The sequence below is a fragment of the Gossypium arboreum genome, chromosome 2, assembly GCF_025698485.1.
Source record: "Gossypium arboreum isolate Shixiya-1 chromosome 2, ASM2569848v2, whole genome shotgun sequence".
Classification (NCBI taxonomy): Eukaryota; Viridiplantae; Streptophyta; class Magnoliopsida; order Malvales; family Malvaceae; genus Gossypium; species Gossypium arboreum.
In genome coordinates, this window is record NC_069071.1 from 112,065,907 (window position 1) to 112,081,463 (window position 15,557).

The window sequence follows — 15,557 nt, forward strand, 5'->3', positions numbered from 1 at the left end:
TTCTTGCTATTAATAGTTAAAATAACTTGAGTCTCAATTAAAAGTAAATTTTTAGTATATTATTTAACGATATAGATAAAATTTTAAATAAAAGTAATCATTCCTACCATTATATTCTATGTTATCTCCACTTAATAAGAAGAGGGAGGAGTATGATGGGATTTTATTTTATTTTATTTTATTGTGATGATATGCTAAGGATAATTATACTTTTGTCTACTGAAAATACTTAAACTTTTGCTTTTTGGATTTTTTTGGGGCATATTCTTAAGCTTTCATTGATGATTACTATTGCTCTAACATTATGTGGTTGATTATTAATGCTATATGTTTTCTTTCCATTAATGATTGATTCCATAGTTATGCTTTATAATTGTATGGATGGATTAAGGGGAGTGTTGTGCTGAAGACCATATTTATCTTTCTTAAATGTGTTGTTGTGTTTTTGGTAAAAAATGTTAATGAGGGACATTATTAGTGACTATTACATTGTCCAGATGCAATTCCAGTTTAGTTGGCATCTTTTCGTAGCACTTTCTTGAGTTAAAACGTGGAAAAATTAAGTCAAAACAACGGTTTTATGAAGACTTTCAATGTGTTCGAAGTTTTTTTATTTGAAGAGATTTGATTTCCCAAAAAGATTACTCTGAGAAGATCTCTCTACTAATTTTATTTCATATTGAAGACTTTATCGAGTTAAATTTAAGAAGATAGAGAGCAAATAAATATTCACATTACTTATAATTTTGCAAGCCAATATCTATAAATTTAAGAAGCTTGTTAAAGTTTATGCACGAGATTGTGAGCACTTATCTTGTTTGTGTGAGAAACCTATTCTAGTATATTATTGAAAAACAATTGTTTAGTTTGTAACTAAACTTTCAAGGTGAAAGTCTTAGTGGGGAGAGTGGTCTAGATTATGTATAGGAGTGAGATTGTAATTTGGTGAGCGAGTTGACTTTAAGTCATGTCTTGTACAAGTAGATTTATAGTGGATTCTTCTTTGAACGAAACCTCATAGACTTTGGAAGTTTTTGAACAATGTAACCAAAATTTTGTGTCCATCTTGTATTTTCACTCTATTAATTAGTAAGTTCATTTACAACTGAATATGCATCAAGAATACAAAATCAACAAACACTCAATGTAATTTTAAGAAGGGAAAGTCCCAAAATCTTACAGGAACTATGATGCAATTTGCAATGTTATACATGAACTTTAATTTTGTGCAATTTTGAACTTGATACTTTGATTTGATTCAATTTTTTGATCAAAGAACTAACATTATTATCGATATAACATCATTTTACATTTACATATTACATACACAAATAATTATACTTATTCAATATAAAAATAAATTGACATATTCATTTCTTTAGATGTGTAGAATTGAATCAAAATCAAAGTTTTATGTATATATTTGAATTAAAATAAAAAATTTAATATGTATAATTGCACAAAACAAAATTCTTGTATTAAATTACACTTTAAATCAAAATTCTTGTATAATTTTAATATTTATCTATTTCTAAACACAAAATCTTTCAAATGAAAATAAAAGCAAAGCAAAGCAAAAAAAAACCCACTTTATGGAAACATCAACAATTCAACTTGGAATAGATTCGAGTGTCAAATTAAAAGTATGAACTATGAAGAGGGAAAATGTAATGAGGTAGACATAATTTGATATAAGGAGTGAATGAACCAAATTACGTACCTTTATAGAAAATATTTTTTTCCTTTATTCTAGAAAAATTTATTACGGTTTACATTTTCTTGACCCAATGAGAAGAACAATATATTTTAGACATAAGAATTTGAGTTCGATCCTGTGAAAAATAGAACGTCGATAATGGTAATCTATCGGAAATAAAAGAAACAAAAATAGAACACATAGAATTTTACGTGAAAACCTTTTCGGAAAAAAACCACAAGCAGAGAAGAAGAAAATTCACTATGTCTAATTCGAATGATACAAGAGGAGAGACGATTACATCTATTTACAGGTTTAAAACCTTATTCTAATCAAAGTCAAATAGAAGTAATGCAGTAAGTTTAAAACACCTTATTCTAATAAACATCAAATAGAGGAAGTAAACTTTGACCCTTAGCCTTCGCCCTCGTAAATCCCCCTATCTTGCCACTTGTATTTATTTTAATAAGAATTTGAGTCACACAACTTCTAACGGATCCTAATAAACTTCTTTAATTCATTTATAATATATATATATATATATATATATATATATATATATATATGATGAGATTGAGATTTTAAAACTTTAATGTTTTAAGTTTAATTGTTACTATAAATAAATATAATGTGTGAATTCTTTTTCATAAACTTTAATTTATTTATTATAAATTTAAATTTTGCTATTTGTGGTTCAAATATATTCAATTTGTAATTCGATTATATTTTATATTGTTTTGATTCAAATTATAATTATTCAAATATGTATTATTAAACCTTTAAACTCCTTTAGAATAATCATTCATATCAAATATACAAATCCTTGAATACTTATCAAATATACAAATAATTTGACTTCAAGCAATCGTGCCAAAAGACAATCTTTATACGGATTTCAAATTTATTGGCACGAGGTTCAAAATTTTATCTTTATATTTGTAAAATTCTTCCTTGATTATAATTGTTTAATTTTTTAAGTTCAGATATCGATAATACCTTCCTCGCCTCTTTAAATGTGTATTATCAAATCTCGACAATTATATTCATTTATTTAAATATGTATATTGAATCATTATTAAAATTTATGTATACATATGAATTACAATTTAAACTTTATGTATATAATTACAGTAAATCAAAATTTATATATTAAATTATATATTAAAATAAAATTTATGTATAAATTTAATATTCATCGCTACTTAAATGATATTACGTCCCACCTTCCGCTTGTTAATGGGAGAAATTTTTTAAATTAAAACGTATCTAATTATCAAATTATCTATGGGCGTAAATTATCTATGATCCAAATTATTATTTGATAATTAAAATGATTTTTATTTTTAAATATTTAATGAATTATATTTTTAGTGAGATAAATCTCAAAATTACACTTAAACTTTGATTTAATATATAATTTGATATATATATATATATATAGGCTTTATTTTGATGTAATTATACACATGAAACTTTGATTTTGATTCAAATTGTACACATTTAAAGAAATAACTACATCAATTTATTTATATATTAAATAAATTTAAATATTTTTGTAAGTGGTATGTAAATGTAAAATGATTTTATATTGATGATTGTGTTAGTGACTTGTGAAAATTAAATCAAATGAAAATTTCATGTACAAAATTACAAAAATCGAAGTTTATTTATAAATTTGAGATTTATCACTATTTATAGTTTAAGGATTAAGTTTAATTGAAAACAAATTTAAAAATTAAAATAAATAAATTTCTTGATCCAATTCATAAACAAATTTAAGTCTCACATAGTGAATAAAGCCTTGGCAATATAGGTAAAGAGATTTTGAGTATTTATATTGAGTTTATTCCAATTTTAATTAATCGGGCATATATTATTTATAAATTGTATTACACGTAAACTCCATAAAAAATATAAGCCTTGTATGTTTTATGAGTAAATTATATTTAATGTTACTAAACTATTAGAAAATTTATGTTTTGGTTACTCAATTTCACAAATTACAAAATAGTCACTAAGCTATTCGAAAGTTTTTATTAAAATTATTGGACTATTAAAATCAATGTTGTATGGTATTTTCTGTTTGCATTATCTATACTAATCGAAAGCTCATCTTCTTTTTTCTTCTACAGTTCAATTTTTTTCATAAAAAAACTTTGAACATCATGAATCTGCGAACAAAAATTAAAATAACTTCTTCTTTGATCTCCAACACTTACAGTCAAAGTGACTCAAATCTAAAGTATATTCTTCTACTCATCAATAAGTATTAATCTGTAATACCAATTGTCGAATTATTATTTGGAACTCGCTAGCAAACTTACAAAAATAATACTTAATAGTCTAATAATTTAAATAATTTTTTTTAAATAATTTATAGATTAATATAATGACCATTTTGTAAGGAAAAATAAATTTATTAATGATTTAATCACATTTGCTAGTTTAACGGTTTCAGCGTAAATAAGAAGCAGAGCCCACGCGGGTTGAATACGTTTTGAACAGGAGCGCGGACGTCAATTTCACACTAAATCTCGCCCAAATTTTTGTTTTCGTTGACTTCTTTTGACTCCACTCTTCCAGTTTCTCTCCGACCTTTCCATACGGGCCAATATTTCCTTTATTTGGATTAAATTTGAGTACTATGATTTAATTTTAAATTAAACAAATTATTAGTAAGATATTTGAATCATTAAATATTTAAATTTAGTAAATAAAATAAAATTAAAAATAAAGATATAATTGTTACAAATTCATAATATCAATATTGGTGTAATCTTCGAGTTTCAATATCTTGTGAACACGGTATTCGAAAATTTAGAAAAATTAAATAAAAAAATTAGAGTTGCAATTAATTTTTTGAAGTATAGATATATCGTGTGCCATAATCTAATAAGATAATCTTGTTGAAGATGATGATGATGTATGAATCATGATTGCAATATATGAATCATATGATAATGCGATAGTCAGGCTTGATGACATTCAGAATGTCAAATATGTTTACTCTTGTAGCTTTGCAATACGAAACTCTGGCCTCGACCTACGAATTGATCAATAGTTTCATAGCATTGTTGAAAATTTTATGTACGTTCGATAGTTATATTGAGGTAGGAATACAATCTGAATTTGAAATAAATATTTTCTTTGGTATATGGAAGAAACCCTAAATTTGAAATAAATATTTTTTTTCAATCTAGACTAAGATAATATAGTTTAAAATATTGTTTAATTAGTAAAATTCATTTTTATTAAAATGTTATAATGAAAAACAAAATAATAATATAAAATATTCTTCAACTTTTTTGTGAAAATTTAACGACAAGTAATTTTCAAATTCGACCAATTGAGTATTAGAAATATTGAACAGACTCTAACAGAATGAGTAACAAAGATAATAACTATATTGCTAACTGATCCTTATTACTATGCAACTGCTCAAAACACGTTCTGTCTAACATTCCCCCTGCAAAGGCTTGATAGAAAGAACCAGCCGCAGTGACAACCATACGATCTCAACAACATGTAAAGGTTTCCACAGTTAAAGGTTTGGTCAGCACATCAACAACTTGATCACTCCTAAGGATATGATTAACCTGTAATTCTCTGTGAAGCATTTTTTCTCAAACAAAGTGCATGCCAAGCTCTACATGCTTGACTCTGGCATGAAGGATTAGATTCCTGGCCAAAGACACTACGCTGGAATTGTCACACCAGATTGTAGGTATGCCAAAAACTATTATGCCAATCTCATCAATTAACAGGCGATACCAAGTTAATTTAGTAGCAGCATTCGCTAGACTTCTATACTCTACCTCGGTGGTGGAGCAAGACACAACATCTTGTTTCTTTGAAGACCATCCAATGAGATTATTGTTGTAACACCCCAAATCCGGTCTAGACGTTATGACTGAATACAGGAGTGTTACATGGAGGGGTTTTGAAAATAGTGTTATTTCTATAAAGCTTTGTATAGTTGTTTGATAAATCATCCAAGTTTAATAACCATTAATGAAAGCGTTATTTAATTAATTCATTTGTCAAAACACAATTTACAGCGGAAGTCTCGGAAGTCTTAGAAACCGTTATATTTTGGAAATCCAGTTCGTATTTTCGAAAAAACCTTTATTTTTGTAAAACCATGATTCTAGTCAAACGTCACAATAAAAGTTAAAATGCATCCAAAACCAAAATAAAAATCAAATAGTCTAGAGAGTCCAATAATTACAAAACCCTCAGAAAATAATCCTTAAATTAAATAAAAACCATTATAAAAAACAACTCATGAACTTGTGGTCACTGTGAGATTCCGTCGCATTGATCCACCTAAATCTGTGGATTACCTGAACAAAGCAAACAAACATATGTGAATTTTCGTAAACTCAGTGTGTAACCTAATAGAAATAGACATGCAACATACACAGATTTCATGAGTAGTCAGATACAGACTCGGACCTAAGTCCATAATAGATACAGTTATTATAATCGGATAAACGGAACAGATATAGTGAGTCTTACCCCATCCTCTACACACCATCTCCGACCATCCCATCAACTATGTAAGGTTAAAAACACTCACCCATCCCTACACACCAAATAGTGTCGATGCGACACATTACAGATAATATGCAGTCAAGCTGCCAGAAAATAGCAGAGTGTCACCGTACAAATCACTTCCTTCATATATACAAACCCACCTCAATCACAGATATAGAATACAGATACAAAAATAATAGATTTTGTCATGCTTAACATGCTTGTATACAGATAACATGCATACTTAAACAGTACAGCCAGACATACATTTAATATCCTACTAAGAACAATCTATCAGATTATCATAGCACACAAAATAGGGTTTGGCTAACCCTGACCGACCCTATGGTAGGCCCACAATAGATCGGAACGACTCTTGCGACCCTAGGGAAAATTTAGAATTATAGGTCCACATGTCCGTGTAGACCCACACGGTCTGGCCCATAACCCACACACCCGTGTGCCCACACGACCACACTCACACCATCACACAGCTGTGTCCTTCGCACAGCCATGCCTTCGTCAACCACACGGTCAGGCATATGCCCGTGTGGCGTCGATAGTATGCTTTGTTGGCTTTCACCAAGGCTCAATTTTTCTTGCTTAGGGTACACACCTGGTTCGTATTTGTTACGAAAACAATCTCAAGACTCCTGAAACCTAAGAAACAACATTCCAACAACAAGTTTAGCTGCCCATTCACGAATTCCCCAACTAAACTGAACAATGCGCAAACACTTACCACCGACAAATACGACCACTCGCACAATTAGACCGTTAAAGCAAAAATCAATGCTTCACCTATGCAACAGATTGTAGAAAATTAAATTCCCTAACCACACTACTATGCTAATTTAAAAAGAAAGAAAACAACGAAGACGAAACATCAAACTTACCAAAATTGATGGAAACTACCAGGATAACAAATCAAATATTAGGGACAACCAATTGACGAACGAAGTAGAGGAAAGAACCAAAAAAGAAAAACCATAAAGAGGAGGAAGAAAGGGGAAAAATTAATGTCAGAAACAGATGAAACTTGGGAAGAGAGAGAAAACAATAAAAATGTTACAAAAAAATAGAAAAATAAAAGATATGACAACATATCCCCTATTTTTCTTCTTCTAACTCACAACTATCTCAGAATTTTAGCTCTATCGAAACTGTATTAGTCAACCGAGCAAAAATTAACATCTATGCTTATGTAGGGACTCGAATACGAGACCACCAACGTACTAACCCATTTACCACTCGAATCAGCAGGCTCATTCTAATATGAATTAACAGATAATTTTATATAAACCTACGCAGCAAGGATAAGCTTGGATCTAAAATAACAAAATTTTGCCAAAAGTGAGAATTGAACCCAAGACCTCACATACACACCAGAACACTTAACCACTAAAGCAAATACACATTTATGTCAATTTTTACAAAACAGACTTAAAAATATTCAAGGCGTTACAATTGCCAAGGTAAATACAGAGGCCAAAGGTGGATTTGCAATCTTCAAGAGAGCTTACCCAGTTCATGTCGGAGAAACTAGTTAACTTCATAATATGGTTGATATACCAGTCCATAATCAATCATGCCTTGAATGTATCATAGATTTCTCTTAATAACAGTCCAGTGGATATCATGAGGCAAGTGCATGTATTCACTAACCTTGTTGACAAAATGATATATTTGGTCAAGTTAGACAAATATATTGCAAGCTACCAACAACCTGCCGATACATGGTTCTGTCCGAAAGAAGAGATCTAATTAAAAAACTAAAGGTGGGAGAACTAACTATAGGGGTATTCACTGGCTTGGCATTTTTCATGTGAGCACAATTAAGCAAATTACGAGCATACTTTTGTTGAGACAAATACAAGCAATCTCCACTCCAAGTAACCTCAAGCCCAAGAAAATACCTGAGCTTGCTTAGATCTTTTAAGGCAAACTTCTGATCCAGACTTTGAACCACATCTTCAAGCTTGGAACAAGAATCACTTGTTATTACTATATCATCTACGTATATAAGAATAAATAAATTGCTTGTTGAAGTATGTTTGAAGAATAGTGATGCATCTACTTTTGAAGACTGAAAATACAAATCTTGAGTTAGATATCTATGTAGTTTCTCAAACCAAGCTCTTGAAGCTTGTTTGAGCCCATATGTGGCTTTATTCAATCTACAAGTGAGGGGGCCCCGTCAGCACCGAGAACTTCAAAACCAAAAAGTTGTTTCATATAGATAGCCTCAACTAATTCAACATTTAAGAATGCATTTTACAACCACCTGATGTAGCTTCCATTTACAGGATACAACTAAGGCCAAAATTGTATGAACGGTGTTAAATTTTACAACTGGATTGAATGTTTCATAGTAATCCAGCCCGGGAGCTTGTGAAAATTCTTGAGCTACCAGTCGAAGTTTATTATGAGCGATACTACCATCCAGGTTTTTCTTGACTTTAAATAGCCACTTATAACCCACGAGTGCTCGATCAAGCAACGCTGGCACTAGCTCCCATGTATTGTTCCTAACTAAAGCATATAGCACATCATGAACCACCACCTGTCATGACGAAATGGCCATGGCCTTATGAATATCAACTGGTGTGTCTAAGCTAACAATGGCCATACACACATTTGGCTTGTATATGCCTACTTTACTTCGTGTCACCACGGGATGGAAGTTGTGAACGACAACAATTTGGTCAATCCGTTCTAGAACAGGAGAAAGGAAATTTTGAATAGTGGCTACACTTGGCAGATCATTACCAGCTGAAGAAGACAGAGTATCTTGAGCCTAAACTGGAAACAAGACCGGACCCTGATACAAATCGAGGAGAGGCTGAATTAGCAGTGGCTGATGACAAGGAACACCTGGATGGCACTTGCACAGCTAGGTTATTACTAACATCTGGAACCAGAATTGGAAGTGTAGTCACTGTGTTTAAAACCTCTGATGAAGTAATGGGGGTGGAATGAGAGAACTTGGCATAGGGAAAGACATTTTCATTGAAACGCACATGTCAAGAGATATACACGCGCCTTGTCAGATCCAAGCATTTATACCCTCTGTGATTAAGAGCATACCCCCAAAAAATACAATGTGCGTTGAATCTTGTGACGGTTATATGGACGTAAAAATGGGTAACACAGGCACCCAAAGACCCTGAACAATCTATAATCTGTTGTTGGCCAAAAAGCTTCTTAATGGTGAGACCCTATTCAACACTTTTGTAGGTATCATATGGATAAGGTGAATTGTTGTATAGAATACATCCATCCAAAATGACAGTAGCAAAGATGCTTGGGCTAGCAGCACTATACCTGTTTCCACAATTTGTTGCTATCGACATTCCACTAATCTATTTTTTTGAAAGTATACGGGCAAGACACATGGTGAGTTATGCTTGACTATTTAAGGTATGAATCGAATCCCCTAAACACTCTACCACCATCAGTTTATAATTGTTTGAGCCTGACTCCCATTTGCAACTCAGCCTGTGTCTTGAAGGTCAATTTGGCCCTCATCTTTGCTTTTTGTTCCAATTTAGTCGTTTTTGTATGATTTGAATTTCAGCATCTCAATTTCATTCCTGATAAGAAAAAATGAAGTTTTAATAGAATCTTATTCGATAATTAACCAAAAATAAATTCATTAAAAACACAAATTTATCTTGCTATCAACGACATAATAATCTTTCTCAGTATTTGAATCAAATGCTTACTTTCATTCTTTTATGGGATTACAAACTCATTTAGATTATCTACTGAAGTAAGGTGTCTTTCTTACAATGTAAACATTCTTACAATGCCACTTATCTTCAGTTTGAACTTAAACAATCAATGAGCTAATATTTGCTTGTCACAATTTTGCTATGCATGCAAAATATAAAAGACATAATAGTCAAATATGAAATTAACTGTATTTATTTATTCATCGTTTAAATAAATAGAAAATAGTTATATGTTTACTACAATATGGGCACATTTCTCAACAAGAAAACCAATCTCAACATGACGCGAGTAAGGCCCAAAGTATGTGTAATTACATGACCATGATGAGTGCAGCATAAGCCAATTCAAGCCAGCGACCCACGTGAGAATTTGACCCATGGAAAGAAGAGCCCATATGCCCAATTACCGAATTAGAATTTATGCTTGTATTCTCATCACCGTTGGTATTATACTTGTAAAAACATCGAGGAGAAGATGACTGAATTTACCACAGATCTAGCACTACAATCACGTTCTACCACCAAATCGACCTCGTTCACAACCACGAAATGATCTAGTCGTTTGTTGTAACCGAGACACCTAAGACGATGGTTGTTCAGAATATGATAGGAGAGCTGGTGAAGAAACCTTGTTGGCTTTAGCTAGATTGGTTAAGAATGTGCCATATGATAGGTGGGTTTACTATCTAGCTTCAGCATCACAAAAAGTCGTAGTAATATTGTGCAAGTCAAATGGCACACAACTTTTCGTAATAATTGACACAACGTGATCAAATTCTAGAGGAAGGCCATTGAAAATTTTTGATTTTTGTTCTTCCAGAGATACATGATGGCCACACCCAGCTAATGAATCACATAGATGCTTAATCTATGCTGGATATACCGATATAGAAAGACGTTTTTTCTTAAGGTGATGGAAAAGAGATCGATACCTCATGGCTTTGGTGGTGGTTTGAGTTCTAAGAATTTGCAATAGTGCTTCCCACGACTCAGCCGCAAAAGAGGATCTCCCAATTAATCGGTTGTACAACGACAAACTTACGGTAAAAAGAAGCCAGGCTGACAACGTCGAGTCTTGTTATTCATATTGAACATATGTCAAACTTTTAACAGAAACACCGTCTTCACTAACAGTCAGCTGTGATGGCACGACAATTGTACCCTCAATAAACAGTAGTAACCAATGAGTCTTGAACACAAGTAGCACATGCTGCTTCCATGCTAAGAAATTGCTATCATCAACAAGCATAGCAACTTTCTGAGAAGCGAAAGCCACTAGATTGAAGAACTTTTCAGTTACTACTTTGGTGGAGCCAATAATTGACTCCATTGTTGTCACAACATTCAAATACACTCTAATACCATATTAGAAAGATTGAAGAGAGATAGAAATCATTCATATCATCAGCAATACAGAGACTGTGAATTTATACACACAGCTCATCAGAGAAGCTAACTAACAGACTTTATCAGAACGAGTAATAAAGATAACAACAATATTGCCAATTGCCTAATTGATCCTCATCACTATGCGACTGCTCAGCAGACGTTCTATCTAACATTGAGTTAGTTTTGGGGGAAAATAGTATTTTAACATTTAAATTTATATTTACTTTCAAAAAATTTAATAAATAAAATCAGTTAAATAACTAATAATATATAAATAAATATATAGTGGTGAAATATAAATAAATCAGTGACTAAAACCTACAATGAAAATGTTTATTGGATGAAAAAGTAAGATTGTAAATAAAATTAACGATTCGGTTCTTATTCATTTATTAAGTTAAATAAATTAACAAAAATAATATTTTAAGATTAATTTTTAAGAAAATTGAACATAAATATTATTTAATTCATTTATGTTCATTTATGCCCGTTTCAAACTCATTTAATAATTTAAAGTTAGTTTAAAGCTTATTTATTATTCAATCATTGTATAATTAATAATATTATTATTGTTTGTGTACAAATTTTATGTATAATATAATTATTAAAAATTATATTTGATTGTTTTATATCTAAAAATAAGATACATGTTTATTGCTTGTTTGTTTATTCGTTGTTTATTCACATTGCTTATAAATTAATTTAACTTAAATGAATAAACCTAAACATTCATAATTTTAAAATTGAACAAATCATTATTAAGAAAAATCATACTAAAAACCAAAAATATTTTTTGAATAATCCCATTATAAATTCTAATCATATATGTTTTTTATAAAAATCACAATGCCTAAAATTACCCATAGTTCCTCTCAACTCATAAATAAAATAATAATGCGCTTCAGCGCACTCAAACACATGTCTTTTTGCATTAACAGCAATAATCATACTAATTAAACTAAAACTCAATCGACAAAATCAAAATATATTTAAAGTTACTATAAAACAAATTTAGATAGAAATCACATATATTAAACCCCCCAAAAAATAAAACAAAAAAAACTGTGACAAACAAAAATCAGTCTTTTTAGTGCATTGAATGTGAAACAATAATTCTCATATATCATTTCCACAATTCAGAACCGTGTCAAATAAGGTAAGATGTTCCAGCTCAAGAACATAAATCCAATTCTATTTTCTCGAATTGTCAATAAATCGGTTCCAGCTAAATAAAAATTTTTATTGTTTTCTAATTTTTATTTTCTAAAAATCATTTTTAAAATTTTCAACCAAACACATATTCAATACCTTCAATTTTACAATACCACATTTGAGGACAACTGACCTGTCACTCGACCAACCAAATGAGCGGGCAACCACCCATACTGTTGGTAATATGGCACTACCAAGCACGGGACGTTCCCCTATAAATACTTTGAAAAACAATGAAGAATGGCACTACCAATCACTTAGCCTTCCTTACTTCCTAGCTACCTTCACTTTACTATCCTTTTATTCCGACTCTTCGCTTATTTAAATGAATCAATCTCCTTGTCACCAGTCCACCACTTTCTCCTCTTATTTCTTTCCCTTATTGAACATATGTATCAACAATTCTCTTTAAATTTTGCGTTGTTTAATTTCTTTTAGTAATGCATGAATTAAATTAATATTTTCACTTTTCTTTTCTATGACCTCCAATTTTATAGGTACAACTCAATATAAGTTTCGTACAAAATTAGAACATGACGATATAATACAAACACAACACTAAAAAGAAACACAAATATTTACCAAAATCATTATAATGAAAATTATTACAAGGAAATTATTAAGTCTTTGATTAGATTGATACTATGAATTAATTGGACACCAAAATTAAATTAAAAAATTTAAAATCATTTAAAAACAAATTTCTTTTGAGAAAAAAAGTGTTCTAGGTTTAAGTTTCATATTACTATAAAAGTATTTTTTAAAAATATTTTTATGTAAAATTTAAAAAATTAATTAAAAAATAAATCTAAAAATATATAGATAGTGAGACTCAAGCCTAATTTTCTGTATACGCTCATTTTTTGGGCCTAACATTTTTGCTCAAACCTTCCTAAATTTCAGACGAACCTTCGAGCCTAGACGTGTAGCTCGACCCATGAATAGGACTACTCAAACTTAAGACATAAATGTTCTCAAAACATTAAACTTACCATTTCAACTAAAATTTCATTTTTTAGATAATTATTTTCAATATAAAACAACTTAAATAAAATAATAATATAAAAATACAAATACATAATGTTAATACATTAATTGCTAAATCTTAGAAATACCTCTGGTTGAGCTGTATCCTCAGAAAGACCTCAAGAATATATGTCTCACTCAACAAAATAGTCAAGCATTTTCATTCAATGTGCTTTATGCACAAAAGGAAAAAAAATAAAATAAAAGTTGATGAACAATAAATGGAAAAAAAGAAAAATTTAAGGACGAATTTGCCTTTTAGGTGGTCAATTAGTTCGTCATGGAGACGGCATATACAGTTATGTTGCTGAAATATTCTAAGTGAAATGACGATGTAATTTCATAAATTTGAGAATTTTAATTTGATATAATGATTTATTTGATCCTTTAATTTTAAAACAAAAATTTATTTTAGTTATTTATTTAATTTTTATTCTTTTAATTTTTAAATTTATTTTTTGGTTATATTATCTTAAAATAAATGGAAAAGTTGATTTTTTAACTTTGTTGACATTGCATACATACAATTGCCACATGAATGATACTGTGAGTATTTAATTAAATTATTCAAAAGTTAAAATTTAGAAAAATTAAAAAAATTTTTAAAAATTTAAAATCATTAAAATCATTAAAAGTTCTAAAAGTATATAAATTTTTAATATTTTTAAATTTTAAAAATTAATTAAATGTTGACGTGTCATTTACGTGGCAATCATCGTGTATGTCATGTTAGCAAAGTTAACTGATAATACTCTAAAATGACGTGTTTTTATATATTAATCATGTGTTTATTTTGAGCTTGAGCCTACTAATTTGAGCTATTTATGTCTTTTTATCTTTTAGGGACTAAATTGGAGGTGAAAAGTAAATTCAAGGAAAAAGCGCCAATTTGGAGATTAAATGGGCCAATATGCAACGTGGGACAAATATGGTGCCAAAAGTGCAAACATGGAAGGCACAAGGACTTAAAAGCAAATAGAAGAGATTTTATTTTGGAAGACTCTATTTTATTTTATTCTATTAGGATAATTAATATTAAGATAATTATTAGGATTATTCAAATTTAGGATTTTATTTTAATTATCTTTGTTTATCTTTAATTAAATGTATTTATCTTTTAGAATTTAAGTTCAATTAGACTATCTCCTATCACTATAAATAGGGGTGAAGTGACTCTATTTAGGGCATCTTTTTCTGTAAACACTCTCCCTAAAAGTCTTTTGTTTTTTCATATTTCTTTTCAATAAAATTTCTTTTTCCATATTTTTATTTATTTGCTTTCCCTCCATTATCATGAGCCACTAAAAAACCCTTCTAGCCAAAAGTTGTCAATATTTTCCCAAAAAGGGTTATTGAGACCTAGAATCCGTTCTTAGCCTTCTCGCCAAGTATTCATCGTTTCTCAAGACTACGGGCCGACGCTCCGTCCATGGCCCTTAAGAAGTAAGCTTCAGCATATGCAAAGGCGGCCGCTTTGTATGTTTTGGAAGGATGCATAGTCGGTTCGTTAACTTATTGCGTTAGAGGTTGACGAGCCAAAGAGACAAAATGGCGTGAGATTCGCCATTGAGAAGCGTTGATCTAGCATAGATTATTGGCTAGAGTCGTTCCCTAAAAATCTTAAGTCTAATCTTTGGAGCTGGTGGTCGAGGCGCCCTCTTCCACTATAACCGGCTTACTCGAGTCGAGAAGGATCATCCAAAAGCCAAGGATTGAGCCCAAGGCGAATGAGACAACCGAGGTGGAACTTTCCCATAAGAATTTCTTTTCACTTAAAACTCTCTTTATTATTTTATTATTTTCGTAATCATAATTTCAAGAACTTTAAATTGCTTTTATTTTATTTTCGCTTCCAAAATCAATTCTTAAATTGCTTTTTTTTCCAGAGCGCAGGTTTTCTTGGGCACGATTCTGCCCAGGATTTCGAGAAACAAGCATTCGTATAATCCGGTCCCTGAGGATTC